Source organism: Ictidomys tridecemlineatus, chromosome 11 (assembly GCF_052094955.1).
Source record: "Ictidomys tridecemlineatus isolate mIctTri1 chromosome 11, mIctTri1.hap1, whole genome shotgun sequence".
Lineage (NCBI taxonomy): Eukaryota > Metazoa > Chordata > Mammalia > Rodentia > Sciuridae > Ictidomys > Ictidomys tridecemlineatus.
Window position 1 is genome coordinate 27,212,919 of NC_135487.1, and position 14,684 is coordinate 27,227,602.

The following is a 14,684-nucleotide window of genomic DNA, read 5'->3' on the forward strand; positions in this document are numbered from 1 at the left end:
CCACATTTTTCTTATGAAATGTATACACTTACAAAAAAAAAGTGTATAAAAACCCAGATGTATCATTTCTATAGAATGTTAAGTAGTGAATATCCATGTGACTGTCACCTAAGTTGAGGACCAGGACATTGCCAGCACCCGGGGCCCAGTGTGAACCCCTCTGTGTTGCCCATGGCTCCCTGCCTAGCAACTTCCTTTGTGATTGCTTGTTTGCCCCATTGGATGGTTTTATCACCTCGTAGACATTCCTAGACGATATGGTTTAGATTTTACCAAATGAAATGTCATAGAGGATGCCTTTGTATCTGGCTACTTTTTTCTCAACATTTTATTTTTAAGCTTTGGCTGTGAATCTTAAAAGAATGTTATTACGTGCACCGTGCAGATCATCCTCTGCAGTGTGGTAGCCCGTGGATACATGCACCATGGTTATATATGGATGGTCCTCTTGATGGGTATTGGGTTGGGGCTGTTTCCAGTTTGGGGCTATTACAAACAACATTGCGCTAATTGCTTGCACCTATATTTTGGCACACATCTGCATAATTTCCTCTAGCAGGAGTTGGTTAAATCTGGCCCTCTTGATTTTGTAAGTAAATTTTATTGGAATATAGCCATTCCCATTTGTTTACATATTATCCAGGGCTATTTTTTTTTTTTTTTTGCACAATGAATACAGAATTGAGGACTTGTAACAGAGACTGACCATATGGCCCACAAAGGCAATGATATTAACTATCTGGCCCATTTTAGTAAAACCTTGCCAGTCCCCTACCACAAACACTTATGAGGGAATTGCAAGGTTACAGGATTGGCATCTTTTCTTCAGTACTGGAAATTGAACCTAGTTATGTTCTCACACAGATCTACATACCCAGCCCTTTTTATTTTTTATTTTGAGACAGGGTCTCTCAATATGTTGCTGAGGCTGGACTCCAGCTTTCAATCCTCCTGCCTCAGCCTCCCAAGTAGCTATGTGTGCCACCATAACCTGCTAGGTTTGTGTATTTTCAACCTTACAGATACTGCCAAAACTTTTCAGCAAACTTCTTTCTACAACTTTTTAACGTTTTATTATGAAAACACTGTTTCAAAGTATGCCTATTTAACACATTTTCAGGATTTCATCATAAAAGACGAAAAACTACTAATTGCTCTAATTCTCTGTCATGCTAAGCCTCAGATCATGGCTAAATACGTCATAGAAAATAAGGCTTATGGCACCTCAGTGCTTTGAAGACCTGTAATAGAAAATTCCCATTGTCTGATCTAGCTGCTGGGGTTGCCAATCCCCTGCTATTAGGGCACCGTCTGAATCCAGACGCCTGCTATTACGATTCTGTCATGTCTGTGAGGACCCTCTATAACAGATTTAGACCGTGAGTCATCAGACCCAGTGGCCATCACGGGGGAGGATGCGCAAGCCTTCAGTCAGAAAGGGTTAAAGACATGCCCTGGTTTCTCAGGATGCCAGGCAGGGAGGCCCCTTTATTCTCGGATCTTTTCCTCACCATTTTCAGGCATTTCTTCTCCGTAGTTGACTGCAGTGTCTTTGCACCTGCTCGGGTTCCAACACCAGGCCGTTCGCGGCACTTTGTGCTTCTGAGAATCTCTATCCTCCCCTGTAAACCAGGGAAGGAGAGCCTGGCCACCATGGCAGAAAACTGTCCCAGCTGTGTCTGAAACCTCCTGTGCCGCGGCGCTGTTGGTAATAAGCATGATGCCAGCGGAGCCCCGGGGAGCTACCTGGAGGCTGGAAGAGGGCAGCCCCGTCGTGACCTGGTGCTGTTGGTAGCCACTCCACAGGGAGCTCTGCTCTGGCTCTCAGCAGGCAGCATCTATGCTCCCACCTCTTTTGTGGACATGGATCCTGGAAGGCAGTGACCACAGTGAGAGAGGGCCCCAGACCAGTCCATGGGCAGCTAACGTATTTGTAGCACGGAATGTATGTTGAATGGACCCTGGTTTGGCTGGACTGCCTCCCGCCTCTGGCTCCAAAGGGGACAAAAGTTGGCATGAAGAATTGGTTTTTCCTCTCATTAAAGAAATAGGGAGATAGGTGGTCCCCAGCTAGTATGGTGCTTGGAACATGGCTGGAACTTGGACTTCTTCCATCTTTCTTCTCTGCCATCCTGAGCCAAGGAAGCCATGCTCAATTAAACTGGAGCATTAGATGTAAGTCTGCAGTCCAGGTGGCAGTCAGAAGGAGGATGGGGGCTGGGCATGAGGGAGCACGCTTGTAATCCCAGTTACCTGGGAGACTGAGGGAGGAGGATGGCACATTTAAGGCCAACCTCCAATTAAGGGAGACCTCAAAATAAGGTCTAGGGATGTAGCTCAGGGTTTCACTCCCCAGTACCAAGGAAGGGGAGGAGGGGGGAAGGACCAAAAAGTGCACCTCAGCTGCCTCTGAACTTTTTAAGAGCCTTCCAAAGTTCTACCCAACAACCTAATCAACTCCTCTTTGGCCAGAACTTCGGTTGTAGCTATTCTCAAACCTAAAGGGAGGTGAGACATGTAGACTTGTTTCTTTTCTTTCTTTTATTCTTTTTGGTGCACATTATCACACTGAGCAGAACCAAGAAGGAGAGAATGAGCTGTGGATGGGAAATGGAAATCTCCATCACGTGGAGATGTCATAGGCCAGCTGATGTTAGCAATGGAGGCAACTATTCTCTCTCCTCTTCTTCTTTACAGGGGACACACGGTCTCTTGCTCTGTACTCCCCTCTTCCCAGCATGCTCCTCTGCTGCCTAAGGGTTTCCCCATCCCTGGGACACCACCTGTACAACCTACTCCATCCTTGACTGTAAATTTCAGTTTAACTCCTCACCACCGCCTGAAGGTTCTAACTCTTATTAAAATTCTCCAGCTAAGCAGTCTGGCCCATGACTGGCCTTGGGACAAGTATCTAGCTTTGGGCCAGACATGTGTTGGGGGGTGGGGATGACGAGAACATGGAATGGCCAGACGTGTCGAGACGGGTCAGATTTTCCTGAAGGAGCTGTGAGGGAGGGAAATAATTATACATGTTATCTGTTTTAGTCAGCTTCTTCACGGCTGCGATGAAAAGACCCGACCAAAACAATTGCAGAGGAGGAAAAGTTCATTCGGAGGCTCATGATTGTAGAGGTTTCAGTCCATAGACAACAGGCTCCGTTCTTCAGGGCTCAAGGTGAGGCTGAACATGATGGTGGAAGAGTGTGGCTGAGGAATGTGGCTCCCATGATGATCAGGAAGCAGAGAGAGACTCCACTCAACAAATACAAATATATACCCCAAAGCCACGCTCCCAGTGCCCCACCGCCTCCAGCTACACCCCACCTGCCTTCAGACACACTCAATTAATCCCATCAGGTGACCAATTCACTGATTGAATCATTTTTCCTCCAATCCTTCTTGCATTGCTTCACACATGAGCTTTTTTTTTTTTTTTTTTTTTTTTGCGGGGGGCGGGGACCTCATATCCAAACCGTAACACTAGTTATATACCTTTGGAAGCAATGATTATTAGAGATTTTATAATAGTCTGCCTCAAACTTCCATGCAGTAGAGATCCAGTTATTTTAAGAAATGTTGCTGGCAGAAAGTTTACTGGAGTCAGTTCTGGATTTTAAAATTTGTGAATCTGGGAAACTTTGAATTAGAGAATCATGAGAGGTTTCTGCTTCTGTAGGGGAACAGGAGTTTATTTTATGGGGGAAGACGCTCCACTTTCTGAGAAGGGATGTTAAGGGGAGTCCTTTCAATCTATGCTTTTAGCCACCATATTAAATTGTAGATGTAAGGTCAGTAGATAGGATTCATTGTTCTCCGGTAAACACTGAGCCAGGGGCATGGTCCAAATGAACACTGGAATGTTACATTTTGTACAGTACTACAGATCAGTAGTATTTTTAGCAGGACTAGGTTCTTGGGAGAGATTACTTTTCTAAACATAAATCTAAAAATGACTATCCATCAAAGCTTCACTCATTTCTTGGAAGATGTCTGTATTTTTTTTCCCCCCAAATATATGCCATTGAGATCCTGAGCCCATATCTAACAGGAAAAGCTGTACATGTTTGATCTTCTTTTTATCTCACAGATATAAAATGGAACTATGAAATGGAACTGGAGATCTGACACAGTTTGAGAACTACACTGTGGAGTATGGCTGTCAGAGAAGTCATGGGGCCCAATGCCACCCAGGGAGGGAGAGGGTGGTGTCTCCCTGCAGGAGGAAGATGGTTTCACTCTCCGTCTCCGGGGGAGGAAAGATGTGGACCTCGGACTAAAAGCAAAAAGGATCTCACAGCCTTTCTGGAGCTTGCAGTGCAAGGAGAATGATGCGGTGAAGGGACCTCCCATTGTGGGGATAAGTGGCTCAGTGACATGGCAGCAGTTAGGGTTAGAAAGAGAGATGGCCAGGGGTGACCTCTGTGGCAGGCAGGATCGATGGAACCCATGAAGAGGTATCTCTAGTGTACAGTTTTCACTTTTTCTTTTCTTTTGTTAACCTTGGCTTATGCATCTGTGTAGAGAATCAGACATGATTGCAAAGTGTCTTGTTTGCAAGCACACAAGCAGTCACGTTGACCTGTGTTTGAGTTATTTGCGACACATCTGCATAGGTTCCTCTCCACTCCCACCTCTGACACACACAACCCTACTCTGCTGAGTAACTTCTTTAGGGGAATTAATGCAAGGTTCTATATCCAGACTTAGGTGGAATTAGTAAGGAACAACTCAGAGCAGCCTACTGAACAGCAAAATATGACCTAAGAGATTGCCTAGTAAGAGATAGCAATCAATAGTTATTATTATTTAAATATCAGGAAGTTGACTAATTAAAACAAAAATATTGATAATGCACTGGGAACCTGGTGTAGAAGTCAAGTATTTTACAAGAGGAACACAAAAACTCTGTGAGAAGTCGAAGCATATTGGTAAGGTTCTTATCCTGCAGGTACAGTAGAGTCCTTTAGAAGTAGAAAGTGATAAGGTAAAACTGGGGGCCATAAACCTTAAAACAACTACTTATATAACATAGCAAAGACTTACAGAGCTAAAAAGCCAATAAAGAAGATAAATGGGACCACGAAATAGACTCAATTAATTTAAAAGGGAGCAGATAAAAAAGTAAAGAGAAAACAAAGAACATCTGGGACAAATAGCAAACGAAAATGGGGGTGGATTTAAAATCAACCATGTGAATAAAAACACTAAATTTCTTTTTTCTTTTTTTTAAAGAGAGAGTGTGAGAGGAGAGAGAGAGAGAGAGAGAGAATTTTTTTTTAATATTTATTTTTTAGTTCTCGGCGGACACAACATCTTTGTTGGTATGTGGTGCTGAGGATCGAACCTGGGCCGCACGCATGCCAGGCGAGCGCGCTACCGCTTGAGCCACATCCCCAGCCCCAACACTAAATTTCAAATGATCTAAACACCCTAACTAAAAAGAACAAATTAAACAAATTTTTTTTAAAAGGCACAGATGATCAGATTATGTTTTTTAAAAGATGATATTCAACTCCATGCTGCCTACAAGAAACTCTCTTTAATATAAGGACAAAATAGGGTTAAAAATAAAAAGCTAGAAAAAGAGCCATCATGCTAATCCTAATCCAAAGAAAGTTCGAGTGGTTACATGAGCATCAAAGAAGGTTTCAGGGTGGAAAGTATTACCAAGAATAAAGAGCATTATTTCATAATGATTAAAGGGACAATTTATCAAGAAGACATAATAAGCCTAAATATTTATGCAGCTAATAATGGAGCAACAAATACCTGAAATAAAAATCGATAGAACCTCATGGAGAAATAGACAAATCCACGATAATAAGTCAAAGATTTCTATAATACTCTCTCAATTGTTAGAACAATAGACAGAGAATCAATATGTTATAGAAGACTTGAACAGCACCCTTGACCAGCCCAGTGATGTTTATGGACCACTTCAGCCAGGTAACAGAAGAGTAGATATTTTTTACAAGTGTATGAGGAACTTTCTCCAAAATAGTCCAAATTCTGGACTGCAAAACAAATCTTAATCCATTTAAGAGGATTTACTTAATAGAAGTATAATCTCAGACAACAATTAAATGAGAAATTAATAACAGAAAGACATATGGAAAATATCCAAATTTTTGAAGCTAAATAACACACTTGTAAATAACCTATAGTTCATATAAGAAACATAAAAGGAAACTAGATGGTAAAACTAGGAAGCTAGGTGGTAAAATGGCCCTGGATTTAATTTCCACTATCTCCTCCAAGATAAATAACGAATGAAATGAATGAATGAAAAGGCATCAGATCAAGATTGTGGGATGCTGATAAGGTAGTGCTTAGAAATAAATAATGTTGATAGAACCTAATGGAGAAATAAACAAATCCAAAATAATAAGCCAAAGATTTCTATAATACTTTCTCAATTGTTAGAACAATAGACAGAGAATCAATATGTTATAGAAGAACATATTAATTATATGTTCTTATATTAAAAAGGAAAGTCTTGCTAGGTGCAGTGGCACATACCTGTAACCCCTAGAAAATAGGGGCTGGGGATGTAGCTCAGTGGTAGAGGGTTTTTGCCCAGCATGCCTTAGTTTGTGCTCCCCAAGCAGAGAGAGAGAGAGAGAGAGAGAGAGAGAGAGAGAGAGAGAGAGAGAGAGAAGAACACAAAGAGCAAAGAAACCTCAAAGTAAGCAGAAAACAAATGGTAAAAATCAGAGTAACAATCAATGAAATAGAAAACAAGGAAAAAAATAAATCAACAAAACTGAGAACTAGTTTTTTGAGATGATCATAAAGTTGATAAATCTCTAGCTAGCTTGACCAGGAGATGGGGAGTGGGGGAGAGGGAGAGGGAGAGGGAGAGGTACAGAAGAGACCCAACCCCTTAGTTATTAGGAAAATGCAAATGAGAAGCTTCTATACATCTATTTGAGTGTCTAAAATTAAAAAGCCTGTCCATACCAAGCACTGGCAAAGATGTGAAACAACTGGAACCCTTATATAGGAATGCAAAATGGTAGAACCACTCTGAACAGAGTTGCCAGTTTCTTTTTTATATATATATATATATTTTTTTTTTATTATTTTTTAGTTCTCGGCGGACACAACATCTTTGTTGGTATGTGGTGCTGAGGATCGAACCTGGGCTGCACGCATGCCAGGCGAGCGCGCTACTGCTTGAGCCATATCCCCAGCCCAGAGTTGCCAGTTTCTTAAATGGTCACACATTCATCTGTTATAGAATCTAGTCATTTCACTCAGTAGAACTGAAAGCATATGTCTGTATGAAGACTAGTGTATAAATATACATAGCACCTTTATTTGTAATAACTTCAAACTGGAAACAATCCAACACCCATCAAATGACTGAAAAGATAAATTGTCATATATTCATACAGTATAATACTACTCAGCAATAAAAATACACTACTCAGAATGTAAGAATATAAATGAATATCACAATAATGAGTGAAAGAACCTAAGCAACAAAAGGTTGCTTTTGTTGAAATTTTATGAAATGAAAATTTTTAGAATTTTGCAGTAGGTAGTGAGTGGTTGCTTGGGAGAAAAGGTGGGTAAGGAAGATCAGAAAGGTTGCGGAAGGAACAAAGGAATTTGGGGGGAATGATGTACATATTCATTTTCTTGATTGTGACAATAGTTTCACAAGTATACAAATATAGGTCAAAATTTATCAAATTATATGCCAAAAATGTACCATTTATTGTTATCTATTGTGTGTCTCTTATATCTCAAAAAAGCTGTGAAATGTCCAAAAACATCAAAAGAACAACCAGATTTTAAAAAAAGAGGAAATCACAAAAAATAATTATTGAAATAGAGATAACTTATAACTGATGGATTAATAAATGACTATAGCTGCTGAGTAAATGTAGATGCAGAGAGAATCAGTGACCTGGAAGAAAGAACTCAAGATGTTATCTTTTGTGAAACAAAATGATACAATGAACATACTCCTAGAAAATATAACTTATCAAGAAGAAATAGGAGAACCAGATAATTCTGTGATTATAGGACTATGATTAAAGGAACTTGAATTAATAGCTAATTCTTCTCATATAGAAAAGTCCAGGTACAGAAGGTTTTATCAGTGGATTCTACCAAACATTCATGAGAACAAATAATTCCAATTTTGTGTCATGATTCCAAAGTGTCAAAAAGAAAGAGGAGCTCCTTCAGTTTTATGAAGTTAGCATTCTCATGACATCAAAACCTGATAAAACAGTGTAAGAAAATAAAATGACAGTCTTTTCACTCATGAATGTCACAGGTGCAAAAATCATTTTTAAAAATCTGAAAGCATTAGGAAGTGGCATCCAGAATACATTTTGACCAAGGTGGACTGTTTTCAGGAATTCAAGGTTGGTTTAACATAGGGGACAATCTTTTCCTGTAATTTGCAGCATTAACACAAAAGAAACCTAACACCTACAAAAACTTCTTTTTGTTTTCCTACAATTTCGTCTTCAGCTGTCATATGGACATACATCCATAGCCTAGCAGCTACCTTGAACATGACATTGAAAAGAAAGCCACATTCTGAGGACGATAAGACAGAAAGACAGGCACTTGAATCCCTGGTGGCATGAAGAAAGCCACCATACCAGCCTTGGACAACTGACCTTCTGATGTCCATGTGAGAGGCAAATAGTTCGAACAACTGCCATGTTTCTTGAAAATCAAATGAGTAGAACCAAATCCTAATTGATTCTGATATCTGAAGCCATTGTGGAGGGGAGGGGTATCAGAAAAGTCTTCATGGAGCCCATGATATTTAAGCAGAGACTTGAAAAATGAGTAATATCTCATCAGACAGAAAGGATCATAAAGAAGGACTAACAGTATGGGAAGGTGCACTTGTTCAGAAAAGAGCAAGATGAATATAATAAGTCTATGTCTGAAATATTCTGCTTGGGACTAAGGCTTCGGGTGGGACTGGGGCTGAATTGAAATAGAGGAGAGGAGGGTCACTTTGAAGCGCCATTACATGCAAACCAGCACCTCTGGGGGAAGGCAGTGACCTTTTGCAGGGCCTTTGTGAGTAAACAGATATTAGCCAGGCAGGACGCAGCTCAATGAGGGGCAGAGAGTCCTTGACTTTGGAGAAGGTGAGCTGAGCTCAAGTCTTGGCCTTCACAGCTGAGTGCTTCTGACAAAAGTGACCACATTGGTCCTTTTCCCTGCTGGCTCTGCACAGGCAACCCTCTCTGAGCCCCGAGCATCAGTGAGGGCAAGTCCCCCACCAAAATCCTGAGAAAGGGAAGTCTCCATAGAGGAGTAAGAAAAGGTTTCCCCTTAGGTATCTGGTGATTTGGTTGATTAATATTTTTCCCCCTAAAATATCAGGAATGTTTATGAGAAATTAGTCAACGACACCCAAAAGCATAATGTTATCTACATACATTCCAGTTTCCAGAGTTCAAGGTTTGAATCCATCACAGTTATCAGCAGAGTCCCCTTTCACTCTCCCAAGGGGATTGCTTTGGGTTATAAATTTTATGATGGCCTCACTCACTTGGTGAAAGGCCCTTTATAAAGGAATCGTGACCTTTTGCTAGAGCTTTCCCTCGTTTGGAGAATAAACAAACCACTACTATTCCTCTCGACCTGCCCCCCCCCCCCAATTTGGGGACGAAGGAGAAAATTTAAGGGGATATATATTATTTGATCCCAGTCTTTTAGCCAGAGAGACACAGGAATTTGCTACAGGAAGGTGTGATGGCTGTTGGTAACTCAAGAAAACCACAGGTCTCACCGGCAGCCCTTTCCCCCTCTTCCTTACCACCAGGATAATCCAGGGAAGGGGGTACCGGTCTCTCCATCAGTCACTTAGAAGGTAGCGACCCTTCCTGGTCCCCTCCCTTTAGAAGATAAGATCTTTAACCTTTAAGAGATGAAGTCAGTAACTGCACCACCCTCACAAATGGACTAATATTTCATGGGAGTTCTAGACTTCAGGGGTCTAAACTAGTACCTTGAGAGCCCACCCCATGTGCTTGGTCTCCTCCACACACAGCCATTCCTTTTCTGTTTCTCCACCATGTTGTAACAGCCAGGGGCCTTCACTAGGATGCTGGTGCCATGCTGTTTGTGCCCTGCAGTTAGGTCTTGAGCCAAATAAATCTCTTTACTTTTTTAAGTTACCAAGGCTCAGGTACTTTGATATAGCAACGCAAGAATGACTAATATACATTCCTATTTAATTTTCACACAGAGAGGGGAGAAACCTCATAGAGCAGAAAACAATCTTTGTTTGAAAACTGGTAAACCAGGAAATCTCCATCTTAAGACAAAAGAAGAGTAGCTTGAATTATAAAATGTTCCTATTGATACTAATTATAAACTCTTGACAAAAGAGAAAAAAAAATAATGGTTTGAAGGTACTGGAAAATTATCAACATCAGGCAGAACTGAAAGGGATTGACCTTGATAAAAGAGAACCACGATGACTGAGATCCATTTTAATCCAGCTTTTCAAGGGCTGGCCCCAGTCCACGCAGTGCAATAGGGTGCTTGAGACACAGGTGAAGCAAGAAGCCTAGCTGTATTGAGGAGTCAGATGATAAGGCTGGGCCCCTGAGAATGGTTGGAAATTGAAGGGGCAAAAACCCAGAAATGAAGGAGCTTCTGCATCTGTGTATCGGGCTGATACCCAAACCCTGAAAATATGGGGTGAGACTCCAAGGAGCCTATGGGAAAAGCACCAGCTGGAACTCAGAAGAGAGGCGAACCCTGAGCAGAGGACTCGGTAGCTTCCCATTATTGAGGCAGAGTTCAAAGTCCGAGTCCCATAGAATCAGAAGGCCCTGTGAAGGCCCTCAAGCTATGCATTGAAACTCTAGAGGAACCACATCCCAGGATTAAATTGCACATTCCAAGATGAAGGGATTTACCCAAGGATAGAAGGGAAAATCAAAACAGACTTGCTCTAACAAAGCCTAAAACCAAGCCCCTCTAAGGTTAAGAGCGTCTGGTGATAATTTACTTTCCCTACTAAACAAAGATGCAAACACCTTAATGCTCTTCATAAAGACAACAGAATGCAGAGATCTCAAAGAATAATAGAATTTATTTTAGCTGCCAGATATAGGAAGAGACAGAAAAATGTAACCCAGTGAAGAGGAAAATCAGCTAACAAAAACTAAGTGACTAACGCACCAGGTAATGAAATCAGCAGAAGGGAATCACTGTGATCGGAATGCTTGTGCCACCTTAAACTTCCCGTGTTGAAACTCAATACCGATGTGATGGTGTTAGAAGGTAGGCCAGAGAGAGGTGGGAGCAGAGACCTTATGAATGAGACTAGTGTCCTTATAAAAGAGACCCCAGACAGGTGACTGTCCCCTTCCACCATGTGAGGACACAGTTAAAAAGTCACTGTTGATGAGGGAGCAGGCCCTCAAAAAATACCATAGCTGCCGCACATGGTCTTAGACCTCTCAGCCTCCAGCATGGTGAGAAATAAATTTCTGTTTCCGATAAGCCTCCAGGTTTTTGTTACAGCAGTCTGAATGAGCCAAGAGAAGAAATTTTAAAATGACTATGATAAATGTGATGACAAACCAATAGGGGAAAATGTACTTCATGTACGAAGAGATGAGGAGCTTGAGAAGAAAACTAGTACTGAGGGGAAAACCAACCAACCAACCAACCAACCAAAGGGAAATTCTAGAACTAAAAAAATATATATATATCTGAAATGCAAAAAAAAAAAAAAAATCATCAGAAAATATGGTGGTTTGCAGAAAGAAGTCAAGATCAGTGAACTGGAGGAGAGATCAGTAGAAATCCTTTTAATGGAAGTATAAAGGAGGGAAAGGTTGAAAACAGTGAGCAGCCTCAGGGGTTTTTGAGACAGTATCAAATATTTATGAAAAAGACCAACTAGAGCTCCAGAAGGAGAGGAGCAAGAGAATGGGTCAGAAAAAGATTTGAAGTAATATTGGTCAAATAGTTTCAAAATTTAACCAGCAACATTCCCCCGTCCCAAACAGATCAAGAAAATGTCAACATACTTCCAAAATAAATACAAATAAAATCACGTCTAGTCACACCGAACTTAAATTCCCGAAAAACACAAATGAACAGAAGATATGAAAAGCGGTCGGTTATATTCCTCATCTGAACAAACAAATAAATAAATAAAACCAGAAGACAACATTATTAAAATACTAAAAGAAAAAAGAAAACCTGTCAACCTAAAATTCTGTATCAAGTGAAAACACCATTCAAAAAAGAAGATGAAAAAAAAAAGATATTTTTTGACAAACAAAAGGTGAAATAATAAGCCATCGGGTGATGTGATTATAAGAAATGCTAGTGCTTGCTTTGGCGGCACATGCACTGAAGTTTGAAGGTTAAGGAGAAGATAGCCTAGCCCCTGCTCGAGGGTAACATGAAAGTTCATCAAATGTTCCACATTTTTAGGAGACAGTGGGATGATATATTGAAAGTACTGAAAGAAGAAAAATACCATCAATAAGGAATACTGTGCCCGGCAAAGTTGTCCTTCAGAAATGAAGAAGAGATAGGGATTTACCCAGATATACAAAAACGGAGGGAGTTCACGGCCACGGAACCAGCCTTGTAAGAAACACCAAAGGGAGCTCTTCAAGTTGAACTAAAGGGAGCCAATTAACCACATGAACACACATAAAAGTCTAAACCCCACTGGTAAAAATGTGTAGTGAAATCCAGAAGATGCCAACACCGTCACGGTGAGTTGTAAATCACATATATATCTTTAGTATGAAGACTAAAAGACAAAACTATTAAAAATAATAATAACTATGATAATTCAAGGGACATACAATATAAAAAGGTACAGGGATATCAACAACAGAAAATGTACAGGAGAGCAAAAGTATAGTTTTTAAATGCAGAGTTGTTATCAGCTTAAAAGTAGCCTGTTGAAACCATGAGATGTTCCAAACGTGCCTCATGTTCACCACAAAACAAAAACCTATAGTACATATTACCAAAGATGAAAAGCAAGAAAACCTAATCATCCCAGCACAGAAAACAAACGAAACACAAAGGAAGATAGCAAGAAAGGTTACAAAGTAACAAGGGATCTACAAAGCAAACAGAAAACAACCAAATGGTTGTAGTAAGTTTTAATTATCTTGATTGTAAATGGATTAAATTCTCCCATCAAAATCCATGGAATAACTGTGTGGATTAAAAAATAAGACTCAACTGTGTGCTGCTGTGTTATTCAGCTTTGCATCACTGTAACAAAATAACCTGAAATAATAAACTTATTTGGAGGAAAGGTTTCTTTGGGCTCAAGTTTTTAGTCCATGGATGGTTACTTAGTCCTGTTGTTTTTTGGGGCCCATGGCTGCATAATACACAATGGTAGAAGTGCAGGATGGAGAGTGACAGCAAGGGATCAGGGTCCCCATGTACCCTTCAAAGTCATGCTCCCAATGACAGAACTTCCTTCCACTAGACCCCACTTTCTAAAGGTTCTGCCACCTCCCAAGAACACCAAACTGAGGACCAAGCTATTAACATATGTGCCTTTGGGGGACAGTCCAGAACCAAACTATAGCAACCATCTATAGGAGACTCAATTTGTCTTTAAGGACTCATAGATTGAGAAAGAATATATGGGAAAATACCTTCCATGCCAATGGAAGCCAACGTAGAGCAGTGATAGCTATTTTTACATCAGATAAAATGGACTTTAAGCCAAAAACTGTAAAGAGACAAAGAAGTTCATTACATAATGATATAGGGCATCAATCAATCAAGAAAATAAAACAATTGCAAGTATATATGCACTCAATATTGGAGAAAATTGTATAAAGCAAATACTAAAAGATCTAAAGGGGGAAATGAACTTCAGTAAGATATTCATAGGGGGTTTCAATATCCCACTGTCAATAATGGATAGATCATCAAGACATAATGTCAATAAGAAAACACTGGATTTGAACTACATGTTAGAGCGAACAGGTCTAACAGAAATATACACAACATTCCTTCCAACAGCAGCAGCATGCTTATCTTCTCAACCAGAACACTCTCCAGAATAAATCATGTGTTAGATCACAAAAGAAATATTAAACGTTTTATCAAATTTAAGAAGACTGAAATAATATTAAACATTTTTCCACACCACAATGGTATAAAATTAGAAATTGGTAGGAAAAAAAATTTGGAAAATTCACAAATATGTAGATAAGCAACAAGAATGAGCATAGGCCAAATAATCAATTAAAGGTGAAATTTTAAAATTTCTTGAGACAAATGAAAATGAAAGCACAATATAACAAAACTTATGAGATGCAGCAAAAGCAATTCTAAAAGTATAATTCGTAGCCAGAAACATATCAACAAGTAAATCTCAAATAAATAACCTAATGTTAGATCTTAAGAAACTAGAAAAAGGATGAACTAGATCCAAAATAGTAGAAGAAAATAATAAACATCAGAACAGAAATAAATGAAGTAGACTGAAAAAACAATAGGGAAAAAATCAATGAAATTACGAATTTTTTTAAAAAATTAACAAATCTTTTAGTTAGACTAAGAAAAAAGAGAGGACTCAAATAAATAAAAATCAGAAATGAAAGATAAGACATTATGGTAATACCCTGAAATGCAAAGAAATATGACCACTGTAAAAAATTACCTGCCAATAAATTGAATAACCT

General features: G+C 39.8%; 1 non-coding gene across 1 annotated transcript; it reads left to right on the forward strand.

Annotated features, from left to right (window-relative positions):
- The first annotated feature begins 12,339 nt into the window (after positions 1-12,339).
- On the forward strand, positions 12,340-12,445 carry LOC120891041 (U6 spliceosomal RNA). The gene has a single exon (XR_005735475.1). It is a non-coding gene; the product is annotated as a U6 spliceosomal RNA (small nuclear RNA).
- Positions 12,446-14,684: the final 2,239 nt, after the last annotated feature.